General features: G+C 37.1%; 1 pseudogene across 1 annotated transcript; it reads right to left on the bottom strand.

The window, feature by feature from the left end:
• Positions 1–685: 685 nt before the first annotated feature.
• On the bottom strand, positions 686–5457 carry LOC149008411 (uncharacterized; annotated as a pseudogene). Its single transcript, XR_016175108.1, has 3 exons — positions 2709–5457; positions 1761–2204; positions 686–1671 (listed from the first exon to the last, which is right to left on the bottom strand). The product of XR_016175108.1 is annotated as an uncharacterized LOC149008411 (transcript).
• Positions 5458–6194: the final 737 nt, after the last annotated feature.

Raw genomic sequence — 6194 nt, 5'->3', positions numbered from 1 at the left:
TTTTTCCCTGATGTGCCTTTCTTGATGACTCATAACCAAAGTCACAAGAAAATCTCATCTTCCTGGTCATGCAAAGATAAACCCAAAACCCTATAGAAAAAAACCCATCCGTATAGCACGAAGAAGGTAGATAAATCCACCCATTGTGCATCATCACTATGTTAAAATATGATATAATATATAGATCATGCATCATTCATTCCCATGGTTGTATCACAACAAAAGACTAAATGAGTTCTGAACTTTGAAACGACAAAGTGGAGGAAATATGAAATAGATAAAAGCTAATAAAGAAGGGCAGAGAAGCATTCACTGATTTGGCTTAGAGAGTCAAAAGTGTCTTTGTCTTTCTCTCTCCACTTCTGGAAGCGTCAATAACCCATAGAGACCACGCCAATAAAGGTTTGCACCGTTTATTAATCAGAATCAACGATATGAAATCCATACACGTTTCATATGTGTTCAGTTACACATGTCTTTGCAATAGGATTTATCGATTTTCAGTTACCATGGATATTTCTATATTAAGGTTCATCTATGTAGGTTTTAGTGTTGTCACCTACATAAGAGAAAATCAAGAAGTTAGATCTGAAGCTCAAACCAAAACTAAGGTAACAAAATATCCAGCATTTGTCTGTTTACAACAAAATTATGGAGATTAATACTTATATGTTGCTCACCATTGTTGTCCATCAAACTGTTGAGGAGCTTGTTCTTCTCCAATTCCATTTCTGCCATAGAATTCGAAATAGCCTTCAAATCTGCAAGCTTTTGGAGATGCTTCTCCATTAGACCTGTAGAATTATAGTCCCTATCATGAGACTATCTAGGGGGGGTTCAGATACTTGTGTAAGCATGGCAGTAACATGTTGCAGGAACTCATCATAGTCTTTTCTCTTGCTTTTGCTTTTGACTGCCCATTCCTCTGAAATCTGATCCATTAAAAATTTAGACTAAAAAAGGAAAAACAACCTGCGAAGGCCTCCAATAGAAATTGTATGTGATATTATGCATAACATATTTCACAAAGAAAACGCTCTAATGAAGAAAGAAACAACACAAAACTTGGTAATATAAAGCCTAACTTCTGCCATCAAGTATTGTATATTAGAAATAAAGCCTCTGAAACTTGTGGTGAGACAAGAACAGAGTGGAATAAAGAAATTGTTTAAGGAGTAAAGTAATCCTTCAAGAAATCCTTACTGTGACCAACTTTTTTCGGAGTCAGGTGACCCAAGCCTTCCTTCTCTTGATCTGCGACCTTCCTGTTGCCTCCAAATGCAAAAGTTTCTGATATATAAGTTGAAGGATACTGAGGATTCAATGTGATCTTAACAACTACTTCCATCATAATTCACAAGTTGAACCTTAACAACAATGGTAACACTTAAACCTAGCTCTTCACTTTTGTTACTAACCTTTTCCACAATTGGTCATCTTCGAAATACAAATAATCTTGCTTAATTGAGAAGAAGAAAAGGTATACACGAGAAGAAAGATTGCCCAAAAAGAATTACAACAGTTCCTTTTTAACTGCTTGACCCATGAATGATAGAGAGAACACCAAAAACAATTATACTAATTCCTAAAAAGGAAATTAAAAAAAAAAAAATGAAAATAGTTATCCAGCCAGAAAAGCATCCATCTTCCCAAACTCCTTAGAAGATAGTCCTACACCAGCAAGTTTAAGAAACTTTAATGAATTTACTCATACATTAGATGACAAGAAGCTTCTATTCTTAAAGGAAGTGATCACTTACCAAGTTCAATACCCCTTCTAAGTTTGGGTTATACTCTTCGTTGCAAAGTATCCGATCCAAGGTAAATGTCCCTGATCAACCGTAGTTCATTGACCACAACACTAATGTCCATTCGGTGTGATGGTGATTCAGCTGAGCAAGCAACCCCAATTCCAATAACTGAATTGAGACATTCTCAAACAATTTCCTTTATGCATCTGTGACTCTCAGCGGTTTCAGCTATAGTTTCGGTTGTCTCTTCAATATCTTCTTCCATGTGGAGAAATGATGGATCAACGATAGCCATCACATCATCATGCAAAGCCATATTTGCCCAGAAATGAAGATTAAAGCTATCCTTAAACATTTCATCAGTAGGTCGTTTCTTAGTGAACATCTCTAACAACAAAATTCCATAATTGTAGACATCACCATGTCTTGATACATTAGCTCCTCCACCATACTCTGCAATATATGCATCATGGGTAGTAAATACTATTGGAACTAGCAAGAATATGATAATCCTATTGATTATACAATAAGATAAACATGACATAGGAAGGGCTTGTTTTCTTCTTTTTCTATTGAATTCAAAGGTGAAGTCGAGCATAAACATGGACGAAATTCCGTAGGTTATATATGCTTGCGGTGGAAATAAAGAGCAGAAGAGGAGTCAAGTGAAGTCAAGGATAGCACCTTTCTTGCATCACTTTTCAATTGTTTGAGACATTGAATCTTAGTCTCTTCTTTACGAAGAGACCAAAAATACTTTAACATGTTAGTGAAAAAATAATCATGCCTTGAAATTTGAAGGGGAATATGTGAGACAAATAATTGGAGTCTCAATGAAATAATAATCATGCCTTCAAATTTGAAGTGGAATATGAGAGACAAATACTTGGACTCATCTTATAAAATCACAAAAGAAGAGAAAAATATTCATATTAGATAATAAAGATGCCACATTACCTAGTGCGGTGTATCCAATAGATCCTTTTATTCTGATTGAGCTGGATTGATTTTGAGATCTTCCCGTGGCTCTTGAAAGAATTTTTGATATGCCAAAGTCACCCAAGTGTGCAATTAAATCATCATCAAGAAGAACATTGCTTGGCTTTATATCACAACGGATAATCTGCATATGACAATGGTGGTGAAGATAATCCAAAGTTGTGGCAATATCAATCGCAACATTCAGTCTTTGAATGAGGTTTAAATGCCTTTGTTCATCATCCACTCCATTTGCATGCAAATATAACCATTTCTCTAGATTCCCATTAGGCATGACCTCATACACTAAAGCCATAAAATCATTACCTTTAAAATCTATGCTTGAGCAACTTGATAAGATCTTGACAAGATTACGATGTCGTATACTTCGAAGGGCTTCACATTCAGCCATGAAACTCTTAGACGAACCTCTTTCATCAATTTTGAAGACCTTAACTGCAACAATTGTTTCTCCATGATTGAGAACACCTCTGTATACTGAACCAAAACTCCCTACTCCAATCAAATTCCCTGATGAGAATCCATCAGTGGCTTTAAGGAGTTGAGCATAAGATACCTTAAAATGATGACCCCCCAACAAAGGTATCGTGGATTCTTTCCTATCTTTCCTTCTTTGATGAATAATGAAAAATAATATTGTACAAATCAAAGATAGAAAAGCCCCACAACCACATATGGTGATTATCAATTTGAGAACTTGTAGCTTACCATCCTCTTTGGGCTTTTGAATCTTGCATGCCTGCACCACAAAGTTTAATGTTCCCAAGGACTGAAAATGCACTCAAGTTTCTAAAGACTCCTTCGGTTGGTACCTCACCCTCTAGATTATTAGATGATAAATTTAAATTTTGGAGAAACTTGAATGTTCCTAAATATTTTGGGATAAGGCCAGAGAAGTTGTTGTGTGAAATATCTAAATCTTCAAGACCTCTGAGAGAACTAAGAGAGAATGGTATAGACCCTTGAAATAAGTTTCTCCTCATATAAATGTGTTGTAGGCTCGTACAAACACCAAGGGCTATTGGGATGTCACCAGACAACATGTTCTCTTCAACATCTAAGATTTCAAGATTGATCAATGAATCCACTTCCAAAGTTAGAGAACCAAAGATATGATTTTTGCTCAACTTTAGTTCTATTAGTGTGGAAATATAAAATATTTCTTTGGGGATGATACCACTGAAATTATTTTCGGAGAGGCTCAATCGTAACAAACTTTTGCATTTCCCAAGACTTGAAGGTATTTTTCCATGCAAATGATTACCATGTAAATGGAGATCATTTAATGCTGTTAAATTTCCAAGAGAAGAAGGGATTGGCCCCTTGAATATATTCCCATCTAAATAAAGGCCAGATAGCTTTTCATATCTTCCAAATGAAGATGGGATACTGCCTTCTAGGAGGTTTCTAGCTAAGCTCAACAACTCCAAGCTTGCAAGGTTCTCCATCCCTGTTGGGATTTTTCCAAATATTTGGTTTTCATCGATTATAAGCACACTCAGTTGAGTTGACAAGTTTGCCATGGAGTTGGGGAGCGCACCACCAAATAGATTACCATAAAGATCTAACTGTTTCAAACTAGTGCAGTTGGATAAAACTCAAGTCATCACTCTCTCCACTTCCCAAATGATTGGAGGCTAAGAATAAAGTAGTTAGTTTCGATAAGCCTCCAAAATCAATTGCCACTTTCCCAACTAGATTATTGTCGTTGACTTGAAACATCTGGAGTTTTGATAGATTCGAAATTGAAATTGGAAGAGATCCATGAAATTGGTTTGTTCCAATTGAAAACCATTGTAGATTGGGTAAATTGAATCCTAATGTTGGTGGAAGACTCCCATGAAGTCGATTAGCTCCAAAATCAATAAGACGGAGTGAGGAAAGATTGTATAGAGCAGGAGGTATTGTACCTGATAACTTATTTCCATAAAAATAAAGCTTCATTAATCTTGGCATTTGGCCTAAGGCATCTGGAATACTTCAACTGAATCCATTGTATAACATAGAAATGACTTCAAGTGATGAATGATTAGCAAAAGAGGTTGGAATCTGTCCACTTAAACGGTTGTTATGTACTGCAAGGACTTGAAGCTTTGACAGGGACCCGAACTCTATTGGGATTTTCCTGCAATATTGTTGTAACTCAACTGGAGTGTTCTAAGGTTAGAACAACGTGATATGTTGGGTGGGATTTTCCCCTCAAAAGAGTTGTTGTGTAGATATAAATATTGAAGCCTGGCTAGAAAGCTTATCTGATGAGGAATTTCACCGTGTAAGCTGTTGTTTTCCAGAGAAATCATCCCAAGGAAGCTGAGGTTACCTATTTCCGGGGCAATGGATCCTATCAGTTCATAGGACCATAACTCCAACGCTTTAACCCTATTTGGATGCCAGTGACTACCATACGTGATGCCTTGCCACTCGCAGTAGGGGACGGAGTCATTCCAAGAACTCAAAACGTGAAACGGATCCTCGGTTATGCGAGCCTTGAAAGCCAGCAAGGCTAGCCGATCATCCGTTCCATTGAGTGATGATGAAGATGGTGATTGTGCCAAGCTCATGCTCATGAAGCTGCCGCACCAGAGAATAATGAGAAATATTCCCACATTAACCCAACATAATGGAAACACCAACGGCACATAACCCATCACTACTCAAATGGCAATTAAGAGTTTGAGTATTGTTGCAGGTGGGATAAGAGTGAGTATTGTTGCAGGTGAATGATCCCAGCCAAGGGAACTATATGAACTGTTTTAAGACGTGCCCTATGGGTAGACTCCTGGTGTCATCGGTCTTTGCCCGTGAAATACTCAAGTCTTTAGTCTTTCACGAGTGTGATGTGTAAAGATTCCAGGAAGACTTGTTAACGTGGATAACACTCGGCCTTTGATAGTTTATGGCGACTTGTCTTTGGTCAGTGACATCCTTTGATAATAATATGAAATTAATATTTTCCTTTGAAGAAGTGCATATCTGAAAGGATTGTCTCAGTGGTGAAGAAGCGAAGCGATGGTTCTCTTGAATACCAACAAAGTTAGCTAAAGATCGAAGGGATTCTTTAAGGGTTGCATCAATCTTGACCACTTCTGTAGACTTTGGGAAATGGTCATTGTCGTGAGGTTGAAATTTCTGTAGGTAACTTAGTATTTTCTCCATTGATCTTCTTTTTCAAGCTTTGAGTGAAAAACTTCGGTAGAGTTTGACATACTTTTTTCATATATTTGGCAGTACGTGGGAGTTGGTTTGATTTTGATTTTATTAACTGGTCTTCTCTATGGAGAGTTCTTATCCATTTAAAATCCCTTGTGTTCAGTTTGTTAGCTTTCAAGTATTTGATCATTTACTTGCCTTATATTTCATCTGGTGGGCTATAACCTTTTCGGCTTCTTTGTTCGTAGCTGAATGGGTAAAGGTGCAGAGAACTGTACATGGGTTTTCACATTT

Source organism: Hakea prostrata, chromosome 8 (genome assembly GCF_041222555.1).
Source record: "Hakea prostrata isolate BN-2017 chromosome 8, UWA_Hpros_2, whole genome shotgun sequence".
NCBI lineage: Eukaryota > Viridiplantae > Streptophyta > Magnoliopsida > Proteales > Proteaceae > Hakea > Hakea prostrata.
Note: the sequence above shows the minus strand (reverse complement) of the source record. Positions and strands in the feature narration are given on the sequence as shown.